The sequence below is a fragment of the Mus musculus genome, chromosome X, assembly GCF_000001635.26.
Source record: "Mus musculus strain C57BL/6J chromosome X, GRCm38.p6 C57BL/6J".
NCBI lineage: Eukaryota > Metazoa > Chordata > Mammalia > Rodentia > Muridae > Mus > Mus musculus.
The window spans coordinates 142,691,996-142,715,988 of NC_000086.7; the positions used below are offsets into that span (position 1 = coordinate 142,691,996).

Genomic DNA, 23,993 nt, shown 5'->3' on the forward strand with positions numbered 1-23,993 from the left:
TTAGCAGAGATTAGTGGAGATAACATGCGCCCCACGTGCAACCTTGATGTGATTATTTAGCGCTTCATGAGATGGCTGCCCTCTTGAATGAGCTAGCTTCCCATCGGGATTCACCATGTAAGCCTTTCTCCTCCCTCCCTCGCTCCTTCCTTCCCTCCCTCCTTCCCTTTTTTCAAGACTTCTTGCTTTCCTACCGTTTTCATAGTCTTCTCTATTTCTCTGTCTTTTTATCTGACAACTCCATTTAAGTTGGCCTCCTTGAGGAGTATCTCAGGCTCTATCGCAAGGCCTTCTACAATGTCAAATGCCCATTTCAGGACTGGAAAGGTGGGTCAGCAGGTAAAAGCACTTATCCCCGGGACTCTGATGATGGAAGAAGAGAACCAACCCCTGCAAATGGTCTTCTGACCGCACCAAATAACTAGATATAATATAAACAACTCTCCATTTCACTACACAATGTGACCTGCCAGGGGGAGCTGGGGAGAACGACCCTCCGATTAAAAGGGGCCACTGAAGTGGGACTGGCATGTGGATAGACTCCACTGGCTATCTGGGAAAGAATGAGTTTTTTTTTTTTTTTTAAATTGTGTTTTTCTCAAGTTTTTCTGGTTTTAATATATTACCTATCAACCTTTTCTGTAACTTTGAATTTTTGCATATTTTGTTTTTGTTATGTGTGTGTCTGTGTGTGGGTAGGTGCGGGGATCAGAGGGCAGCTTCGGGAGTTGGTTCTCTCTTCCTGCTAAGTGGGTGCTGGAGGTGGAATTCTGGTGGCTGGGTTTGTCTCACATGCTGAACTGTCTGTCTCCCTAGCCAGTCGGGATGGTGGCATACACCTTTAGTTCCAGCCCTGGGGAGCCAGAGGGAGGCGGATTAGTGTGGTTTGGGGGCTGGCCTGGTCTGCATAGTGAGCTGCAGGTTAATCAGGGCTCTCTGGTGAGATACTTCTCAAAACCAGAAAAGAAAAAATTCATTTTTAAAAATGAAGAAAGTTGTTGCATTATTTATCTTTGAGAGTCTCCTTTTGTGTTGGACTGAAAGTTGAGTCTCTTTGTCTTTAGACAAAGGACTGAGACCATATTAAAATAAAATACTCTTGAGTATAAAGAAGGAAGACAGCCTTTTATGCATAGCTGCTTAAAAGGAGTGGGACCAGAAACCCCTTTGACTCCGTGTGTTTATTTAAGACATTCTGCTTGAAGATCTGAGGCTCTGGGCTCTTGATTCTTCTTGTTTTCCGCTATTAGTGAAAACAGAACTGGTAACTACACACAAAAATGAATATAATTATTATTCCTCTTGCTAGTTACTGCTGTCATTTTTTGATTATTTCTTTGTGTGAATTTGTTTAAAAGAAAAAAAACACCTTTTAAAATAACTATTTAGGTTTAAAAATCAATAAACCTCACCACGGGGTGCTGGCACATGCCTTTAATACCCACACTCAGGAGGCAGAAGGAGGTGGATCTCTTGAGTCAAGGCCAGGAGGCCAGGCTGGTCGACAAAGTGAGCTCCAGCACAGCCAGGGACAATGCAGAAACCCTGCTTTGAAAAACAACCAAACCAAACCAAAAAAAAAAAAAAGAAAGAAAGACAGACAGACAGACAGACAGACATCTAGGCCTGGGAGGCACACACTTTTAATTCCAGCACTCAGGAGGCAGAGGCAGGTGAATCTTTGAATTTGAGGCTAGCCTTGTCTACATAATGAGTTTCAGTATAGCCAGAGCTATCTCTATAAGAGACCAACCAACCATCCCTTGCAAAGAATGTTTTTAAAGAAAAACAACGACAAAAGTTACTTACTACCTTCCCCCTGGCCTAGTGTTTTTGAGCAGCTGGCCTTTTCTGTGTTTTTTGTCCAGGGATTGTGTTTTGGTAGCTAGCAAGAATTGCAGCTATCAATATCTTTTCCTGCTGGTGGAGTATACTGTTCTGTACTGCTTGCTTCCAAAGGATGTGGACAACAGGAGGCTAGAGGTGCTAGAAGTGTGCGTGGTCGGCAGGAAGTGTGCAGACCCTGGCCCACGGTAGGTGCTCAGGTGTGTAGGAGAAGGAACCTGCCATCATCAGGAAGGTGAAGGTAGCCTGAGCCTATCATCATTCCATCCCAGCACTTTCCAGCCCCCACTCCCATCACAAGCCAGCATTGCTGTCACCTTGGGGTATATTTTGCCTGTGAGTGGAATGGCCTCTGCCAGTTCACCAGCTGTGTTTGCAGAAAAGAGTCTAGCTGACTAGGGTCTGGCTGTTGCTAGCAGAGACATTTCATTCAGGTGCTGATTAAATAAGGCATGGAGCCAGATTGCACATTAAGGCCCTTAACTGTGGCTCTGGGAGATCTGAAGTACACATTTATTAGATGGTCTGGGCATAGCATTAGCAGAGGACCACGGGGAGGTGGTATCTTCAGACATCGGGATGAAGGAAATGGGAGCTAGGAGACACGTCTAGAAGTAGATGGGTCCTCTTTTCCTAGAGTTAACCAGTCCTGACTGTACACGGGAGGACTAGAGAGGTTTCTTCACTGGCATTCACTTGCTGAGACCCAGCAGGATTCCTGACTAAGTAGGGCAATGGAAATATCTCCTTGTCCTCATGTAAATTGGGCCTAGTAGAGAGAGCTTTTGAATTCTATTTCCTGGTTTTGGGTTTGCGTTCCATTACTACGTGACCTTAGGCGTACTATTGAACTACTCTATCAGTTTTGCTCATCTGCTAAGGAAGAGTACTAACAGCATTTACCAAACAGGGTTGTTGTGAAAGTTAAATTAAGTCATTTCAATCAAGCATTGAGCAGAAGTCCTGGCTCGCTGCGAGCATGCCACCAGAAGGTAGTTTTTTTTTTTTTTTTTTACTGGCAGAAATTGTAGTACTATGTATTTCAAGGCAGATATGGGCTGAGGTGCTATGGTCTTGAATTCAAATCCTTTTAGCTATGTAACCCTGGGCAGCTTAGTTTGTGTTTCCACGTTTGTGAAATGAAACGACCCTGTATCAATATAGCAGGGTTGTGGAAAGATTGAGAAACCATTGGTAAGTCACTGACTGTATAGGAAGTGACACGTTCATAGTGTTCATTCAGTGTGGTTTAGCTGTGATAGTGATGAGGAGGGTGACAACAGCCAGTGACTGCCACCACTGTCACCCCAACTACCATGAAGGCAACTGAAATGAGAGATGCCTTCCTGATTATCATTGTGACTGCTGCTGTCTCAGGCTTGGCTGCCTGATGGGAGGGATTTGATGCTGGATTTAGAATTTTAACTAACAAAGCTTCCCCAGAATCTTTGTGTCGGGCATGCAGTGGGCAGAAACCCTGGCTTGCAGGAAGCTAGCTCCTGGCGATAATGGTTGTGGGCATTCTGAAAGTTTCCGTAGGTTAACTAGTCTTTTGGAAGAATGGGGGTCAGGAGGTGGCTCTGATGGTTTTCCAGAGACCTCTTGGCTTACTTATTCTTTCTTTCTGTCAGTGGGCTGACTCCATGGTGCAAGCTATCTTGAGATTGGTAGTCTAGGAAACCAGGGAGGAGATGAGCAGGCGAGAGTGGTTTTCGGTGGGTGGGGTAGATAAAGACAGGTGAATGGATTTCACTTTGACTTTTTTCTTAATATCTTTTGATTGAGGGGCAGGTGCTTGTTCACAGAGAATGAACCACTCACAGGGCTTAGAGAAAGGCAAGTTTATTTCTTCCTTTTTATTTTGTTACCAAGCTTGGGGATAGAACCCGAGGCTTTGTGCGTACTGGGTAAGTTTTTACCACTGATCTACATCCATACCCAGGCCCAGAAAAGCAGGGTTAAAGCAGACCAGTATCTTAGCTAATGGGGGAAGCACAGTGTAGCAGAAGGCTTGCTGCTCAGGAGATCAGACTCCTGATGCTTTTGCTAACATACCAGCAGATAGCACAAAAGGATCCTCAGCAGCAGCAGCAGCAGCAGCAGCACCAGCAGCAGCAGCAGCAGCAAATCACAGTGCCTTCTACAATGCTAGTATTTGGTAAACCCCTCTTTTCAAGAACCGCTGTTTTAAAATCGACTGTGCTCTGCAGTCTAAGCCACCAGTCCCAAGAGGAAGAGCCAATTTAAATGCAGTTTCTAAGCCTTATACCCCTTCGTTCTGTGACTTGTCAGCCATGGGATAGGGAGATGCCTCACCCTTACCTTGAAGATCCTTCGGTCTATTCACAGGCGTTGATGGGTGATAGGCACTTCTTTAGGTGAGGACTGGGGAGCACAGGGTGCTACTTGTGATAGTCCTAGCTCCCTGGGACAGCTGTTTGGAGCACATGTGTACAAGAAACAGCAACCCAAGGGAAGGACAGACATTAGAACTTAACTTTTCCAGCCAATCGGTGCTAGTGCACACCTTTAATCCTATCACCCAGAAGGTGGAAGCAGGCAGATCTCATGAGTTCAAGGCCAGTCTGTTTCACAGACTGAGTTCCAGGACACCCAGGGCTACACAGAGAAACTCATGGGGGGGGGGAGGGGAGGCGGGGGGGGGGCAAAACAAAATGAGAAAAGAAAAGGAAAGGAAAGAGCCGGGCAGTGGTGGCACACACCTTTGATCCCAGCACTTTGGAGGCAGAGGCAGGCAGATTTCTGAGTTCGAGGCCAGCCTGTCTATAGTGTTTACAGAGTGAGTTCCAGGACAGCCGGGACTACATAGAGAAACCCTGTATTGAAAAACAAACAAAAAAACCCGAAAAAAACCCAACCAACCAAATAAATAAATAAAAGGAGCTTTCTCCAAAGTCACAGTTCTAAGAGTTAGGAAAAATTGCAATAAAGGGTACTGTTCACACTGGGACTTGCTGCGGATCCACTTGCATTTGTTAAGAGATTTTTTTATGGAAGCTTCAGTCTCTTGGGTGTGTGCATGCGTGCCTGTTGCTGCACTTTTATTCTTTCTTCTGTTCACTGCAGCGTATTCTCCGCAGCCAGTAGGAATGTTGCTGAGGGTCATGTGCACAAGTGGCTCGTTATCTTGAACGCTAGGACCCCAGGGCTGTGAGCGGCTGCTCTCCACTCCCTTCCCCATCCCCCCAGATATTTCTCCTTCCCAGCAGGAAGCAGTGTGGGCACCCAGACGAAAGGGATGAATTTTACCTGTGGGTCTTCTGTGTAACTTCTCCGTCCGGTTCTCTGAAGCTAGCAGCAGCCGAGGTCTTGTCCTTGTTGGCTTGTGAGATTTGATTTATTTTTTCTGACCAGTAAGTGAAGAAAAAGAGATAGATTGATCTAGCCCCATGGCCATCCTGTCTGGAACGGCTTTTGCCCAAGGCTGAGTTGGATCTGTGAGGAGTATGAGGGCTGTTGTGTCCCTGGGTCTCCTGACAAGTCCATTCCTGTTTGGTCATGTTTGCTCAGATGGACACACGTGGAAAGCAGGCTTGGATCAGCTTCCCAAATGTCTTACTCCCTGCTTTGGGTCTGTCCTGAAAAACAATTTGCAGAGTACATTGTGACCCACACCTGTTGTTGTTATTATTATTTTCAAAATTCTCCTTTTCCAGTCCCTTCACTATAACCTGGATTAAGTTCCTGAATCCTGCTGTGACTGCAACTGACCCCCTTTTGCCGGCTCTTTAGTTTCATTGCTAATAGAACTTAAAAATAGAGTCAGAGGGAAACAACAGTGTCCTAAGAGATTTTTGAGCTAGATGTAAGTTTGCAAGTAGCTACAGGGAGGAGTAGGAGGGGGAACATCAGAGAAAGAATGAAGAAGCTTAGTGTCAGGGCAAGCATAAGCGGAACTTCCGCTTAGGACTGCTATCCAAAGCAGTAATAAAAAGTGTGCAGGGGGTAGTTATACTTTGTGAGTTAGAAAAGCAGAAAAGCAGGCAGACTTCCCAGCAAGTGCATTGAAGAAGAGGCTTCTGGGAGGTGTAAGGACATTGTCTCATTAAGAGGATAATTAGTCCTCCCATCTCCTTAGCATGTTTTCAGTTTTCCTGAAGGTGGTCACGTGGCTCACTGGCAGGCACAAGTAGGTTAATGATTAAGGGTAGGGAGGAGGCAATAGCATGTTTTATGAGGTTATAACCTTTGTTATAACTCTAGCTCAGTTTAGAACATTGTTTCCACCCTGAGCCAGAGGTTAGAGCTCAGATCCCATTCTCAAAGCTCATACTTTTAAGATTTATCAAGAGGAGGCAGCTTTCCTTTAATGGGCCTCAACAAAGCTCTGCCGTCTCTGCCTTCCTTTTGTACAGCTTAGTAAATTTTAAGGCAGTTTAATTGTGATGTTTCCCTTTCTTACGATTGGTGTGTTACCAGAGGAACAAGGGTGGAGTCCAAAGCTGAGCCGGAGTGGGAGGGTTCATCCTCAATGACCTCCCAGTCTGATGATTGTCTGACTGGCTCTCTAGCACTTCCACTTTCTTCTTGTCTTCCCTTGTCAACGGGTTTCTTCTTTTCTTGTGTGAACTTTAAGCGTAGCTGACGCCCATTTGTGGGATTACAAGTATGTGCGGCAGTATAATTGGCAAGAAACTCTTCTTGGCTTTTGAGTCTTCTGCAGACCTTTGAGCTACTGTAAACCAGGAACAGGTCTGATGGGCAAAGATTTCAGAGGAGGAGCGCACTGTGATGTTTATCTTCTACACTCCTGGAAACGTTGACTGTAATAATAACACGTGTGACTTTGTATTTTAGACAAGGTGTTGGTCTTTTTCTTTAGTCCAGGTGGTCCCTGCAGCCAGGAGCCTTCTGCCTCTGTTTCTGAGTTCCAGGATTACAGGTGTGCATGACCACGCCCCACAACAATCTTGAACAATTTTGAGCACACATTAAATATGCGGCTGGCTTGGTGCTAAGCCTACTGCTCATGTATTACTTCATTTGCAGCCTTCCACAAAGTCACTTTGGATTTATCTAATTGTTTCATTTGCTTCTCATTCATTTCCCCTTTTGTTGACTTGTAAACGTAGGCTATTCCTGCAACACTTTCTCCCCTTGTTGAAGCAGCTGAGTGATGGGAAAAAGAGCGAAGAGAAACCTCCGAGTGTAGCTCAGAGGTGTTGATCCTCCTCATTTTCTAGATGAGCAAATGACTCAGAGAAGTGAAATGGCTGCCCAAAGTTGGGGCAGCAGAGTAGATCAGCTAGCTCAGGTCAAAATTAGCATTTAAAGAACTCCAGTAGGCTGTGGGAAGGATTAGAAACCTCTTCACCGAGATCAGCATGTTAACAGCCTGTGCAAAGAACTGAGATGTACAAACTTGCTCCCTGTGACTGCCCCTGTCAGTACAGCAGGAATGCTGTTGGCCTTTCTCCCAGCTCCTCTTCCTTCTTCTCTTGGAAGTGCATCTTCTCTTGATTAAGTCTTTTTCACATCCACCTATCTCTGTCCAGTCTCGTGTTCTTGGACACAGGAACCTAGGACTCTCAGCAGATGCCCAGTGGATACCCATGTCTACCTGTAGCAAAGTTACACAGCTAAATGGAAGCAGGGCTGGATTGGCTCTGGATTTCCAACTTAGCGTCTTAACTGCAATGCCACCTAAGGCCTCCTTACATCTCCAACTTTTGTGGCATAAAATGGAATTAGACAGGAATCGTGTCTGTGGCCTGCAGGATTAAATGGTGGGCATTTTACATGCTAGCCCTTTACCCCTAGGCTACATCTCTAGACCTTGTGAGTTTTGAACATAGTCATCCATTGCAGTTTTCAAAATGAGGGTCCTTTGTATCTGGTATAGTGACTCCTTTGCTGTTCTGCCCCTAACCCTAACACACCTTTTTTCCCCCCTTCATTTTTCCTTTAGAGAGCCAGTTCTTGATGCCAGCATTGTTTGCTGCCTGTCATAGACAGTTGGTGCAGGAAGCTGTGTGAGCACCGAGCCTGTTTGTAAAGCCAGTATGGCCTGGCCCCAGATGCTGTTTGCTTACTGTCATTATCCATGCAGCTGTGGCTACAAACAGTCCATTCCTCTTTGAAAGAGACTGGCACCTGAGACCCAGAGCAGGACTTAGAAGCTCTGTTGAGCATAAGCAAGAGTGGTCAAAGAAGAAAAAAGGTCAAGATGATCTGTTAGCCCAGTGGACTTGAACGATGCACAAAGAGTACTGGGTTGGGGGCTATGTAATCCTGGCTCCTGGTTTTAGCTTTGTTACTAACTGGTTGACAATGCTGAGTAGCTTGGGCTTGACAAGTAGCCTGTCTGTGCTTCAGCCTTCTTATAGAATAAGACATATGGAAGCTAGTTATATATACAGGTCCCAGAGCCAGACTAGCTGGCTTTGAATCCCAGCGTTGCTGCTTTCTAGCTTGGCTAAGTTTGTTGACATTTCTGGGCATGGTTTATTTTTGTTTCCTTTATTCTTTTATCTCGAGGTTTCTAAATCTCTTCCTTTTTTTGTTTGTTGCTGGACAAATATACCTGAAGTACTTGGGTCTGTTTTCTTAACCATGTAATGGTAATAATACCAGTATCCCTTTCATGAAGTTCTTTTCTTTTTTCTTTTTTGGGAGGGGGGGGGGTGTTTTTTTGAGATAGGCTTTCTCTATGTTCCTAGCTGACCTGGAACTCAGTCTGTTGACCTGGTGACCAGAATGGCCTCAAACTCAGATTCCCTCCCAAGTGCTGGCACTAACGATATGTACCGCCACTGCCCAGCAGAATCTCTTAAGTTTATTTTTATGTGTATGAATGTTTTTTTTCCTGCATGTGTGTCTGTGCACCTTACATAACCCCAAGAAAACCAGAGAGGGCATCTGTTATATGGGTGCGGGAATTGAACCCCGGTCCTCGGGCAGAAGAGTCAGTGCTTTCAATCCATGAGCCATCTCATGAGGTTCTTTTAAGAACTAAGTACATGACTGTCTGTGGAATGTTTAGAATGCTCATGCGTGCATAGCAAATGTTCAGAGCCCCCCACACCCCCCATTTTCTGAAAGGGATGAATGACCTCAGTTCTTTGTCCAAATGGCAATCGTGGGACTCAAGTTAAAGAAGATATTTGTACAGCCTTCTGAAAAATGCCAAAGGATGAATCATCCTTTAGAAAAACGTAATTTTTAGTTAACAGGCAGAATAATCATGAATAATCATGGCAAATGCAACCTGGGTCACTAGATAGGCTCTGAGGGCAAGGACTAAGAAAGGAATGTTCTCAGAAGATTATCATAACAGTCTATGCTTTTCTTTCCAGTTCTTCCAGCCACTTGATTTGAGCTGTGTGACTTTAAAGGCCCCCTGAGGACATTGGGAAGGCAGAAACGGGCTCAGCATTTGCCTGACAGCCCCAACCTTGATATAGCCTCGGACTCCTCTTTTTTTCTCGAGTCCTTTTCATTTTGGCTTCAATCCATCTCTTCCTTTCCTTTTGAGTCTTCTGTCCTAGTTCATCTAATTTTTCTTCATCGTCACCTTTATCTTCATCATCAGCATCTATATCATGTGTCTCAGGTGTCGTATTACAGCAGCCTCCTGATGGATATTCTCTGCTTTGAGTATCTTTCCTGTTCTATCTACTGCTCCTGCCAGAATGATCCATTCTTGAAAGCCCATCAGCCGCCCCCAGTTGCCTTTTGCAGGGATGGCAGACAAAGAGGTGCATATACTTTATGGTGTTCTTGGCTGACGAGGCTAATCAGCCATAGGCACGTTTCCCAGGGAGTATCTGTGCAGGTTCAAAATGTTTTTAGAGTCATTTTCTAGTCAGCCACTTATCAAATCAGTCAGAGACGGCACACAGACAGGGTTGGTGAATACACAAGTCCTCTAGGGAATTGACACCTGGGCTCCATACATTATGACTGAGGATCTGCTGTGATTTTGTTCCCAGGCCTTTCCATTTTGTTTTCTGTTCCGTGCTTCCTTGTGCTTTCAGGCTGAGTCATGGGCACTGTATCCCTCCATGCTTCTTTGTTTGTTCATGCTGCACCCTCAATCAGACATGCTCTTTTCTTCCCGTTGAAATGATAGTCATCATTCAAGGCCTGGCCCAGGCGCTCCCCATGAAGCTGTCTTCAGGCTTCCAAAGGCACTCTTGTTGCCTTACATCATGTACTTGGTTATGCCTTCCCCCTCCTGAGAGTTTGTGTTCCTTCACTGTGAGGTCTGGTTTTTTTAAATCAATTTTTCTGTGCTCTAAATTCTGGTGCACTCTGGGTCAGCTTCCCTCCTTTCTTCCCTCCCTTCTTCTCTCCCTCCCTTCCTCCGCCTCACGCAATCCAGACAGGTTTTTAAATTGTATGTAGCTTAAGACCGGCCTTGAGCCTTTGAGCTTCCTGCTTCCATCTCTGATTGGGTTTACAGGCGTTCAGGGATTGCAGCTATGTGCTGCTGCCAGCCTCAGTCTGTGTGGTGCTGGGACTTTGTCCATTCTCCCAAGCACTGTCAGCTGTGGTCTATCCCTGGCTTCTTCCTTCTTTTTTAAATTTGTTTTTCAGTCAATTGAGTTTAATTCAGTCCCTTTGCTTTTCAGGTGAGGAGACTGGCTTAGAGAAAAAGGTCATGAGTGCGTGTTGGGGTTTGTTTAAATTTCAGATATTTGAGACTTTGAGACCTTTGAGGCTGGAATATTCCCAAGGCAATTGAGGTGTGGTTAGGACTATAAATGTCAGGGAGGCATTTGCCTTGGGAATATAAAGGAAAAAGAGACAAGGGGCAGCCTTCAGGCTCAAGTGAAAGTAGAAGAATATTGTAGGGAATGTTTCCTTTTAGGGACAGAAATATGGCTTGCCAAAGCAGCTGTCATATTGGAAGTAGAAAGACAGTCAAGGAACTGGAGTGAGTGTCGGGAGTTTCAGGAAAGGCTCTGGTCTTCTGCCAAGCAATGCCGAGCCAGGAGGCCCAGAAGGACTCAGGAAAAGGCTTGGCCTCTGTCGCCAACCACTCCACCCACCTCTAAATATTTACCCTATACATTTTAATGTGTGAAGACTTTATTGTATGTGTGTGTGTGTGTCTGTGTCTGTGTTTGTGTGTTTGTGGCTCTTTATGGCAGTTGGTGAACAGAGAGCATTGGGAAAGAGTATCAGAAGCTGAATATTAAATCAGGTCAGTGAATATTCTGTGGCTTGAAAAGTCTTTGAAACTGTTTTGAAAGCTGTTTACTGTACATTAATTACTAAAACAAAAAGAAACAATTGCAGAACAATATGTATAATTAAAAAGCCCTTTATAAGTGCATTTTCTTTCCCTTCCTTCCTTCCTTCCTTCCTTCCTTCCTTCCTTCCTTCCTCCCTCCCTCCCTCCCTCCCTCCCTCCCTCCCTCCCCCTTTTTCTTTTTTTAAATGAGTACACTGTAAAATGTCTGGAAGAACATATACCAAAGGATGCATATTCCTGAATGGTTGGAGGAAGGGAGATAGTCTAACCTCTTATTTACTATCATCCTATATTGTGTGAATTTGCTGTAAGCACAGATTTTTTTATCAGTAATTAGGAAAAATATTAAGGCTTATGGATGTAGAACACTTGGCTCTAGCATGTGTTAGGTCCTGGGCTCCATCTTTAGCAAAACAAAATAACCAGAACAACAGTGGTACCTGCAAAATATTTAAAGGATCAAAGGAGTCTGGGGTGGAGCTCAGTGGTGACCGCATGTTTGCATGCATGAAACTATTTTAGGTTCTATCACTAAGGTCTACATTGATAAATCACTAGGAATTAACAAAGGAGGAGGTGGTTGGTAGAGAGTGGTTATCTTGAAAGATTCAATGGATGAAAGAGGCCAACTCCTGAGAAAAGAGTTGGCAACTGAGAAAACATGAGTGGAAGTCTGGGCCCTGGGCACCTGGGCACCCGGCTGCCTGTGTGGTGCAAGGGGTGGTGTGGAGAAGATGCTCATTGTTGGGAAGGTCAGCCAAGAGGACAAGAGCAGTGAGATGCCCTAGAAGCAAGCAGGGACTAAGACAGTTTAAAAAGTAAGTGTGTGTGTGTGTGTGTGAGAGAGAGAGAGAGAGAGAGAGAGAGAGACAGAGAGACAGACAACACACACATACCCATGAACACAGAGAGACAGACAAGACACACACACACAAACACAGAGAGACAGAGAGACAGAGACTGACACACGCCTTTGAAACTGGGTAGAGAAGTTGAGAATACTTGCCTGTCAAGGACAAATCCCATCTCAAGCACTGCCAGGAAAGAAACGGAAAATCCCCTTGTTGAGGTTTTCAGGCACTAGCCCTGCAGTCCTACTATGTGCTAAGGGACTGAGCTGGAATGCTCGTGGCTCTTTCCAGTCCTCAGAGCCACCTGCTGGACCTGACACCAATTTTGGAGAAGGTGGAAAACAGTATTGTCAACTCTGGTTGCACCTCTCAGTCAAGTGAGGCTGAAATAAGTAAGCAAACAAATCTGTGTCTATTCCTTTACTCCATTCTCTCCTCTCCTCTCCTCTCCTCTCCTCTCCTCTCCTCTCCTCTCCTCTCCTCTCCTCTCCTCTCCTCTCCTCTCCTCTCCTCTCCTCTCCTCTCCTCTCCTCTCCCCTCCCCTCCCCTCCCCTCCCCTCCCCTCCCCTCCCCTCCCCTCCCCTCCCCTCCCCTCCCCTCCCCTCTCGTCTTTTCCTTTAATTCTTTTCTTCCTTTCCTCCCTCTGGCTTGTTCTCCCTCTCTCTCTCTCTCTCCTTCCCTTCTCCTTCCTTCCTTCCTTCCTTCCTTCCTTTTTTTTCTTCCTTCCTCCCTTCCCTCCTTTCCCCCCTCTCTCCTTTCCTCCCTCTCTTCCTTCCTTCTTTCCTAAGACATGGTCTCTAGGTAGCCCTGGCCATCCTGAAACTCATTCTGTAACCAGTTTGGCTTCAAACTCAGATCTGCCTTTCTGTGCCCCTCAAGTGCTGGAATTAAAATTGTTTGCCACCATGTCTGGCTTTCTACCCTGTTTTTAAATATGTTTGGGCTGAGGCCGAGTTACAGCTCCTCACACGACTCCAGTCAGTAGACAGGATTAGGAATCCTTCACTAGTGTAGAACTGGGTTAAACACTCAGAGCCTAAACTGAGACATGTGTGTCTGTGTGTTGAATAATATCTCAACACAGGTGTTTCCTTCTCTGCATTTGCAAGGTCTTTGGGCTCCAGTGTTAGTATCAACTGTTTGCCTCATTGCATGCCAGTGAGTGCTGCATCTGTCTAGAGTGAGGTCAGGCCTATGATGTCAAATTCAGGAGTTCTTCCATAATAGTCACTGCCTCTGTGGGGCCTCGCACTGAGCTACCTTAACTGATTCACCCTGAATCATACAACTTGTAGGATGGGCGGGGTACCAGCACTGCAGCCCAGATCTGCTTTGTACTGTGTAAAGGAGAAGAATTTGTGCTACCTAGCTATTCAATCACTGTCACATAATATGACAAGGAACTTTGTTTTCTTGTGCAAGGCTTCTTTGTATTAAAAGCCCAGGGGTGGTAAAAGCTGCCATATTTAAAAAGTCTGGTGGGAGAGAGGTTTGAGGAGACCTGTTTGGCATGCAAAAAGCTCCTCATCTGCTAAATACTGTGTGGTGAATCTACATCATTTAACAGTTATTAAGTAATTACTCTGGGCCTAGCATGGGAGACGGAGGAACTAGGGTGCATGCTCCTGCCTCCAGGGAATTTATTGTCAAGGCTCATTTGTAGTCCGATTACTGCATTTTTAGGTGGCTGCTTCATACTGAATTCCTGTCCAGCAAATGGAAGAGGTAGGAGGGAGCTGCGCTCCTGTAGTTCATGACCTTTGGTTTACAGATGAGAAAGAAGCTCAGAGAGGAAGCTACTTGCCCAAGGCCACACCACTTGGGAGTAGCAGAGTCCTGAGTGGTCTGTCATGCCATCACCCTTTGAGGTTATATGACACTCTCTCTCATTTGAAGGATGAGTGAACCTAATATCCCATATTAAAAGTTTAATGAGAATTCCATTTTGTGCTTTATGCCTCCAGGCTTCCTTGTGGTTTAGGAGAGGGAGAAGGGAGACTGAAATCCCCCCTCCCACCATGTATGTATGTGTGTGTGTTTAGTTTTTAACAATTCTCTATATGCATGTAATGAAAGTTCTCTTTACCCATCATTCTCCTTGATCATTCTTCTCCCTCCTGCTAAAACCCATCTTCCCAATAAGTCCCTCACCTAGGTTTATGCCTTTCTGAGCTTAATGAGAGCTCCTTGCAGGAGTGTGGGTGAGAGGTTATTTACTGGAGCATGGGCAAGTCTTGGTGGTTAGATAGCTGAGGAAAATGATACCTCATCACTAGGTCACTATATCCTTTCATAAAACCTTGCTTGGAAGAATCTAGCCCTGCCTTATCAAAGACATAGCTGCTTTCCTCTTAACTACAGTGCCTTGGATGCTGGTTTCCTAAGGCCCTTTCCCAGGCCTGGTGTGTTTCTTCTGATACCACCACTCCAGTCCACAATTGGTCTAGTCCTTTTGTGCCAAGCATCCTGAGGAATACATAGAGACATCATTTGGCATTTGTTACTTTTTGTATTAGGGTTGGTCGGTATGCTGCTAAAGTAATAGAACCTACCACTTAAGGATGCACACAACTCCATTGTTTTGTATCTGTGACAAGCCTGTGGACAGGTTTCTGTCAGCTTTTTTAGAGAACTGGTCAGAAGAGATCTGTACTGTGGGACCAGCTGTTTCAGGAGACCTTTCAGCACTTGCAATGTCCAGTAAATCACTTTTCTTCCCAGAGACCCACTCTCTGCATCTCTGAGAGAGTTGGGGCAGGCAGTATAGATATAGGTTTTCAGTTGACATGTGATTATACTACTCGATTTCTTGTTATTGAGTAGAATGGAAAAACCAAACAGGATGGGGGTGGGGGAACCAATTATGTCAGAAACGTAAAAGTGGGGAAGAATTTAATGATGCATTCTAGATGGGTCAGTCAGAATCACGTGGCTTCAGCTTGCTCAGCCGTTGCTTTGGTTTTTATGTGTTTTTTTTTTTTTCCTAAAGAAATGGAGTTTCTTTGCCTTTAGCCCCATGTCAGAAAGTGTTTTCATAAAGTGGCTGTTGTTATTTAATTTCAGGGCTGTGGTCTCTAAAGATATTTATAAACATCAAATAGAGGCTGTAAGTTAACAGGGGACTTAAATGCGTATGAGTTACTCCTATTGTACTGCTCTAGGTTAGAATGATAAGAATGTAGTGTTCTATTTTGCAAGGGAACTTTGCTTCTAGAAAAGAAACAAGTCTAAATAATGGGCCATGTACATGCTTATCTTCTTGCAAGCTCTGAAGGGTTGATTAACTACATAACTAGTTCTAGTGTCATTTACTTGTCATTTCTCTGTTTTCTTTTTAACATCACTAAGGCTAAATAATCTCTAAAACTCGACAGTCCATTTAGTTTTGATCTTTTGTCCCCCCTCTGTTGAGACAGGGTCTCCCACAGCCCAGGATGGTCTGGAACTGGTTATATAGCCAAGCATGGCAGTGAATCCCTGCTCCTCCTCAGTTCTACCTCCCAAGTGCTGGGATTGCAGGCGTGGTCCAGGTGTATGTGGCAGTAGGGGTGGAATTCAGTGCTTCCTGCATGCTAGGGAAGAATGCCACATTTGTCCCCAGACCCGTGGCTTTGATTTAAAGGAGAGAATGTTGTTATCATTGTGTCTTTCTGCTTGTAAGTCCCTGTTTTTTTTTAATAGACCAATTGGATTTAGGAAGTTTAAACTTTATAATAAAGGACTGGTTTCAGATGTGTCAGTCCATCATGGCAGAGAGGGTGGACTCTTTTCTCCTCTCTTGCTATCTTCAGGCTCTTTTTTTTTAAAGAATAAAGCCAGTAGGTTGTCAGGAGAAGGAACATTACCTCCAGGGGCTGGGGAACCAGTCATGGAAGCCCATACAGGTGGGTTCCAATAAAGAGCTTTCTGGCACATTCTGAAGGTCTGTCTCTCCATCAGGTTACTGGGGAACTGAGGCAATGCTTCTTTGTACAATTTTAAAGATTTTTTTTGATCATGTGTGTGTGTTTGTCTGTGAGTGGGTTTGTCTGTGAGTGCACTGGAGCTCAGGCGGCTGTGGAGTCCAGAAGAGGGCATTGGACCCCCTGGGGCTAGAGGAACAGGTGGTTGGTTGTGAGCCTCCTGACATGGGTGTAAGGAATCAAATTTGGGTCTTCTCTCTGGAAGAGCACACAGCACACAGTCTTTATAGCTTGACACTATCTTTCCTAGCCAAGAGTTAATGTTTTTCTAAAGCCCTGAGGATGCTATGTGATATGTATGGAGTATTAATATATCCCAGTATTAATATATCCCAGCCCCTGCAATTAGAGTCATTAACATCACCTTTCTTCCACTAACCCATGGACCTCACTATGCTTTTGTCTGAATGGGTGAGATAAGGCTTTTCTTTGGATAGTGAAGAGTATCTACCAGGAAGTCTGGATTTCATCTTCATAGGAAACTTGAAGTTGTTGACTTTTACTGCCAGTTAAAGAGCTGGTAAGATTAGGCAGAAATCTCTGGAGAGTGGGTGTGTTCTGCTAATTACTCTGTAGACAGCAGAGTGTGTGCATAATGAACTGTGTGTTGGGTGTGGGAGCTCAGTGCCCACCCTTTGGGAAAACATGGGCAAGTTTTACTGGTTCCTGTGACAGGTGGCCCTGACTCCCTTCCCTGGAGATGTTTTGGAGTCCAATAGAGCCATGGAGCTCTGGGTCTAGGCCTATTAGCTGCTTCTTCTGAGTCACCATAGCAACTCTAGTTATCTCTTACTTTTTGTGCTATGCACTGTTTTAAGTACTTTATGTGTCTTAACTCATTTAATACCCATCCTAGCTCTTACAGAGAATTAGCTCATCTAGAGTCATGTAAGTAATGAGTTAGAACTTGAATTAGGAAACCGGTGACCTGCACCCAGAGCCTAGGGGGCCTAACCAGATACGTATTTCTGTTTGCTTTTTTTTTTTTTCCATTTTTTATTAGGTATTTAGCTCATTTACATTTCCAATGCTATACCAAAAGTCCCCCTTACCCACCCACCCCCACTCCCCTACCCACCCACTCCCCCCCTTTGGCCCTGGCGTTCCCCTGTACCGGGGCACACAAAGTCTGCGTGTCCAATGGGCCTCTCTTTCCAGTGATGGCCGACTAGGCCATCTTTTGATACATATGCAGCTAGAGTCAAGAGCTCAGGGGTACTGGTTAGTTCATAATGTTGTTCCACCTATAGGGTTGAAGATCCCTTTAGCTCCTTGGGTACTTTCTCTAGCTCCTCCATTGGGAGCCCTGTGATCCATCCATTAGCTGACTGTGAGCATCCACTTCTGTGTTTGCTAGGCCCCGGCATAGTCTCACAAGAGACAGCTACATCTGGGTCCTTTCAGTAAAATCTTGCTAGTGTATGCAATGGTGTCAGCATTTGGAAGCTGATTATGGGGTGGATCCCTGGATATGGCAGTCTCTACATGGTCCATCCTTTCATCTCAGCTCCATACTTTGTTTCTGTAACTCCTTCCATGGGTGTTTTGTTCCCACTTCTAAGGAGGGGCATAGTGTCCACACTTCAGTCTTCATTTTTCTTGAGTTTCATGTGTTTAGGAAATTGTATCTTATATCGTGGGTATCCTAGGTTTTGGGCTAGTATCCACTTATCAGTGAGTACATATTGTGTGAGTTCCTTTGTGATTGTGTTACCTCACTCAGGATGATGCTCTCCAGGTCCATCCATTTGGCTAGGAATTTCATAAATTCATTCTTTTTAATAGCTGAGTAGTACTCCATTGTGTAGATGTACCACATTTTCTGTATCCATTCCTCTGTTGAGGGGCATCTGGGTTCTTTCCAGTTTCTGGCTATTATAAATAAGGCTGCTATGAACATAGTGGAGCATGTGTCCTTCTTACCAGTTGGGGCTTCTTCTGGATATATGCCCAGGAGAGGTATTGCTGGATCCTCCGGTAGTACTATGTCCAATTTTCTGAGGAACCGCCAGACTGATTTCCAGAGTGGTTGTACAAGCCTGCAATCCCACCAACAATGGAGGAGTGTTCCTCTTTCTCCACATCCTCGCCAGCATCTGCTGTCACCTGAATTTTTGATCTTAGCCATTCTCACTGGTGTGAGGTGGAATCTCAGGGTTGTTTTGATTTGCATTTCCCTGATGATTAAGGATGTTGAACATTTTTTCAGGTGCTTCTCTGCCATTCGGTATTCCTCAGGTGAGAATTCTTTGTTCAGTTCTGAGCCCCATTTTTTAAGGGGGTTATTTGATTTTCTGAGGTCCACCTTCTTGAGTTCTTTATATATGTTGGATATTAGTCCCCTATCTGATTTAGGATAGGTAAAGATCCTTTCCCAGTCTGTTGGTGGTCTTTTTGTCTTATAGACAGTGTCTTTTGCCTTGCAGAAACTTTGGAGTTTCATTAGGTCCCATTTGTCAATTCTCGATCTTACAGCACAAGCCATTGCTGTTCTGTTCAGGAATTTTTCCCCTGTGCCCATATCTTCAAGGCTTTTCCCCACTTTCTCCTCTATAAGTTTCAGTGTCTCTGGTTTTATGTGAAGTTCCTTGATCCACTTAGATTTGACCTTAGTACAAGGAGATAAGCATGGATCGATTCGCATTCTTCTACATGATAACAACCAGTTGTGCCAGCACCAATTGTTGAAAATGCTGTCTTTCTTCCACTGGATGGTTTTGGCTCCCTTGTCGAAGATCAAGTGACCATAGGTGTGTGGGTTCATTTCTGGGTCTTCAATTCTATTCCATTGGTCCACTTGTCTGTCTCTATACCAGTACCATGCAGTTTTTATCACAATTGCTCTGTAGTAAAGCTTTAGGTCAGGCATGGTGATTCCACCAGAGGTTCTTTTATCCTTGAGAAGAGTTTTTGCTATCCTCGGTTTTTTGTTATTCCAGATGAATTTGCAAATTGCTCCTTCTAATTCGTTGAAGAATTGAGTTGGAATTTTAATGGGGATTGCATTGAATCTGTAGATTGCTTTTGGCAAGATAGCCATTTTTACAATGTTGGTCCTGCCAATCCATGAGCATGGGAGATCTTTCCATCTTCTGAGATCTTCTTTAATTTCTTTCTTCAGGGACTTGAAGTTTTTATCATACAGATCTTTCACTTCCTTCGTTAGAGTCACGCCGAGATATTTTATATTATTTGTGGCTATTGAGAAGGGTGTTGTTTCCCTAATTTCTTTCTCAGCCTGTTTATTCTTTGTGTAGAGAAAGGCCATTGACTTGTTTGAGTTAATTTTATATCCAGCTACTTCACCGAAGCTGTTTATCAGGTTTAGGAGTTCTCTGTTGGAATTTTTAGGGTCACTTATATATACTATCATATCATCTGCAAAAAGTGATATTTTGGCTTCCTCTTTTCCAATTTGTATCCCCTTGATCTCCTTTTGTTGTCGAATTGCTCTGGCTAATACTTCAAGTACTATGTTGAAAAGGTAGGGAGAAAGTGGGCAGCCTTGTCTAGTCCCTGATTTTAGTGGGATTGCTTCCAGCTTCTCTCCATTTACTTTGATGTTGGCTACTGGTTTGCTGTAGATTGCTTTTATCATGTTTAGGTATTGGCCTTGAATTCCTGATCTTTCCAGAACTTTTATCATGAATGGGTGTTGGATCTTGTCAAATGCTTTTTCTGCATCTAACGAGATGATCATGTGGTTTTTGTCTTTGAGTTTGTTTATATAATGGATTACATTGATGGATTTTCGTATATTAAACCATCCCTGCATCCCTGGAATAAAACCTACTTGGTCAGGATGGATGATTGCTTTAATGTGTTCTTGGATTCGGTTAGCGAGAATTTTATTAAGAATTTTTGCATCGATGTTCATAAGAGAAATTGGTCTGAAGTTCTCTATCTTTGTTGGATCTTTCTGTGGTTTAGGTATCAGAGTAATAGTGGCTTCATAAAATGAGTTGGGTAGAATACCTTCTACTTCTATCTTGTGAAAAAGTTTGTGCAGAACTGGAGTTAGATCTTCTTTGAAGGTCTGATAGAACTCTGCACTAAACCCGTCTGGTCCTGGGCTTTTTTTGGCTGGGAGACTATTAATAACTGCTTCTATTTCTTTAGGGGATATGGGACTGTTTAGAAGGTCAACTTGATCCTGATTCAACTTTGGTACCTGGTATCTGTCCAGAAATTTGTCCATTTCGTCCAGGTTTTCCAGTTTTGTTGAGTATAGCCTTTTGTAGAAGGATCTGATGGTGTTTTGGATTTCTTCAGGATCTGTTGTTATGTCTCCCTTTTCATTTCTGATTTTGTTAATTAGGATTTTGTCCCTGTGCCCTTTAGTGAGTCTAGCTAAGGGTTTATCTATCTTGTTGATTTTCTCAAAGAACCAACTCCTCGTTTGGTTAATTCTTTGAATAGTTCTTCTTGTTTCCACTTGGTTGATTTCACCCCTGAGTTTGATTATTTCCTGCCGTCTACTCCTCTTGGGTGAATTTGCTTCCTTTTTTTCTAGAGCTTTTAGATGTGTTGTCAAGCTGCTAGTATGTGCTCTCTCCCGTTTTTTCTTGAAGGCACTCATAGCTATGAGTTTCCCTCTTAGAAATGCTTTCATTGTGTCCCAAAGGTTTGGGTACGTTGTGGCTTCATTTTCATTAAACTCTAAAAAGTCTTTAATTTCTTTCTTTATTCCTTCCTTGACCAAGGTATCATTGAGAAGAGTGTTGTTCAGTTTCCATGTGAATGTTGGCTTTCTGTTATTTATTTTGTTATTGAAGATCAGCCTAGGTGCATGGTGATCTGATAGGATACATGGGACAATTTCAATATTTTTGAATCTGTTGAGGCCTGATTTGTGACCTATTATGTGGTCAATTTTGGAGAAGGTACCATGAGGTGCTGAGAAGAAGGTATATCCTTTTGTTTTAGGATAAAATGTTCTGTAGATATCTGTCAGATCCATTTGTTTCATCACTTCTGTTAGTTTCAGTGTGTCCCTGTTTAGTTTCTGTTTCCATGATCTGTCCATTGGTGAAAGTGGTGTGTTGAAGTCTCCCACTATTATTGTGTGAGGCGCAATGTGTGCTTTGAGCTTTACTAAAGTTTCTTTAGTGAATGTGGCTGCTCTTGTATTTGGAGCATAGATATTCAGAATTGAGAGTTCCTCTTGGAGGATTTTACCTTTGATGAGAATGAAGTGTCCCTCCTTGTCTTTTTTGATGACTTTGGGTTGGAAGTCAATCTTATCAGATATTAGGATGGCTACTCCTGCTTGTTTCTTCATACCATTTGCTTGGAAAATTGTTTTCCAGCCTTTCATTCTGAGGTAGTGTCTATCTTTTTCTCTGAGATGAGTTTCCTGTAAGCAGCAAAATGTTGGGTCTTGTTTGTGTAGCCAGTTTGTTAGTCTATGTCTTTTTATTGGCGAGTTGAGACCATTGATGTTAAGAGATATTAAGGAAAAGTAATTGTTGCTTCCTGTTATTTTTGTTGTTAAAGGTGGCATTCTGTTCTTGTGGCTGTCTTCTTTTAGGTTTGTTGAGGGATTACCTTCTTGTTTTTTCTAGGGCGTTGTTCCCGTTCTTGTATTGGTTTTTTTCTGTTATTATCCTTTGAAGGGCTGGATTCGTGGAGAGATAATGCGTGAATTTGGTTTTGTCGTGGAATACTTTGGTTTCTCCCTCTATGATAATTGAGAGTTTGGCTGGGTATAGTAGCCTGGGCTGCAGTTTGTGTTCTCTTAGTGTCTGTATAACATCTGTCCAGGCTCTTCTGGCTTTCATAGTCTCTGGTGAAAAATCTGGTGTAATTCTGATAGGCTTGCCTTTATATGTTACTTGACCTTTTTCCCTTACTGCTTTTAGTATTCTATCTTTATTTAGTGCATTTGATGTTCTGATTATTATGTGTCGGGAGGAATTTCTTTTCTGGTCCAGTCTATTTGGAGTTCTGTAGGCTTCTTGTATGTTCATATGCATCTCATTCTTTAGATTTGGGAAGTTTTCTTCAATAATTTTGTTGAAGATGTTTGCTGGACCTTTGAGTTGAAAATCTTCATTCTCATCCACTCCTATTATCCGTACGTTTGGTCTTCTTATTGTGTCCTGGATTTCCTGGATGTTTTGAGTTAGGATCTTTTTGCATTTTCCATTTTCTTTGATTGTTGTGCCGATGTTCTCTATGGAATCTTCTGCACCTGAGATTCTCTCTTCCATCTCTTGTATTCTGTTGCTGATGCTCAAATCTATGGTTCCAGATTTCTTTCCTAGGGTTTCTATCTCTAGTGTTGCCTCGCTTTGAGTTTTCTTTATTGTGTCTACTTCCCTTTTTAGGTCTAGTATGGTTTTGTTCATTTCCATCACCTGTTTGTATGTTTTTTCCTCTTTTTCTGTAAGGACTTCTACCTGTTTGATTGTGTTTTCCTGTTTTTCTTTAAGGACTTGTAACTCTTTAGCAGTGTTCTCCTGTATTTCTTTAAGTGATTTATTAAAGTCCTTCTTGATGTCCTCTACCATCATCATGAGATATGCTTTTAAATCTAGGTCTAGGTTCTCAGGTGTGTTGGGGTTCCCTGGACTGGGCGAAGTGGGTGTGCTGGGTTCTGGTGATGGTGAGTGGTCTTGGTTCCTGTTAGTAAGATTCCTCCGTTTACCTTTCGCCATCTGGTAATCTCTGGAGTTAGTAGTTATAGTTGACTCTGTTTAGAGATTGTTCTTCTGGTGATTCTGTTACCGTCTATCAGCAGACCTGGGAGATAGATTCTCTCCTCTGAGTTTCAGTGCTCAGAGCACTCTCTGCTGGCAAGCTCTCTTACAGGGAAGGTGCGCAGATATCTTGTATTTGGACCTCCTCCTGGCCGAAGAAGAAGGCCCAAAACAGGACCTTTCTCAGACAGTGTGTTGCTTTGGCAGTTCCCAGGTGGTACAGACTCTCACCTAAGCAGACTAAATTCCTAAGTTCCTTGGAGTCCCGGGACCAAGATGGCGACCGCTGCTGCTGTGGCTTAGGCCGCCTCCCCAGCCGGGCGGGCACCTGTCCTCCGGTCCGGAAGGTGGCCGGCTGTCCCCGGCCCACACAGGGTGCTGCCTCAGCGCCTCTGTGCTTCTGCCTGTTCCAGAAGCTGTCAGGTTCTCTGGCGCACCCTCTCACCTGTTCAGACTAATTTCCTAAGTTCGGCGGGTCTCGGACCAAGATGGCGACCGCTGCTGCTGTGGCTTAGGCCGCCTCCCCAGCCGGGCGGGCACCTGTCCTCCGGTCCGGACCTCTGTTTGCTTTTAACTGGAGTTTAATTTTGTCAGTTGTTGGTGCCTGAAAATATGATTGATTTTTGTTCATGATTCTAGCTATAAACCTTGCTAAGTATTTTTAAGTTAACGAGAATTAATTTACTTGGGGATTCTTTTGAGTTATCTGTGTTGGTAATCATACATAATTGACAAATGAGACACCTGTGGCTTCATTTTCAGCTAGTCTGCGTTTTCATATTTCATGTTTTTTAAAGATTCATTTATGAATATGAATGTCTTGCCTGCATACATGTATGGGCACCTTGTGCATACCTGTTGGCTTCCCTGGAACTGGGGTTTCAGGTGCTTGTGAGCCACCATGTGAGTGCTGGGAATTGACCCGTTAGCCTCTGTAAGAGCAGAAAGTGCTCCTAACCACCGAGTCTTCCCTCCAGACCCCTTAATATCTCACCATGTTGTCTTACTGTTCTGATACAGTGCTTGGTAGAAGTAGCAGCTACTGACACCCTCATTCTTGCCTTAAAGGCTATGCTCTGAGTGTTGTCCCGTTTTGTACGGTGTTGCTGTTGATTTAGTCAGTGATACTCACTCGATTAAAGTGGGTCCTTTTGTTCTGACTTTGCTAAGATTAAAAAAAGGAATCCTGAATGGATGTTGTATTTTAACAGACTTGATCTTTTATTGAGATCTTATTGCTTATTTTTTTTTTTCTTTTTGTTTTAAATGTGGTGGATTACATTGATTGATTGTCTAATATTAAACTGACTTTGCATTCCTGGAATCAAGTCCCCTTGATTATGATATATTACCTTCTTTATTGTTCCTGGATATGGCTTGCTAATGTTTTTCTGGTTTGATAACTGGGTTCCTG

At 43.8% G+C, this 23,993-nt stretch overlaps 1 protein-coding gene across 13 annotated transcripts in view; it reads left to right on the forward strand.

The window, feature by feature from the left end:
• Positions 1 to 23,993, forward strand: part of Tmem164 (transmembrane protein 164) — a 163,148-nt gene that overhangs the window by 11,649 nt on the left and 127,506 nt on the right. The window lies entirely within an intron of this gene.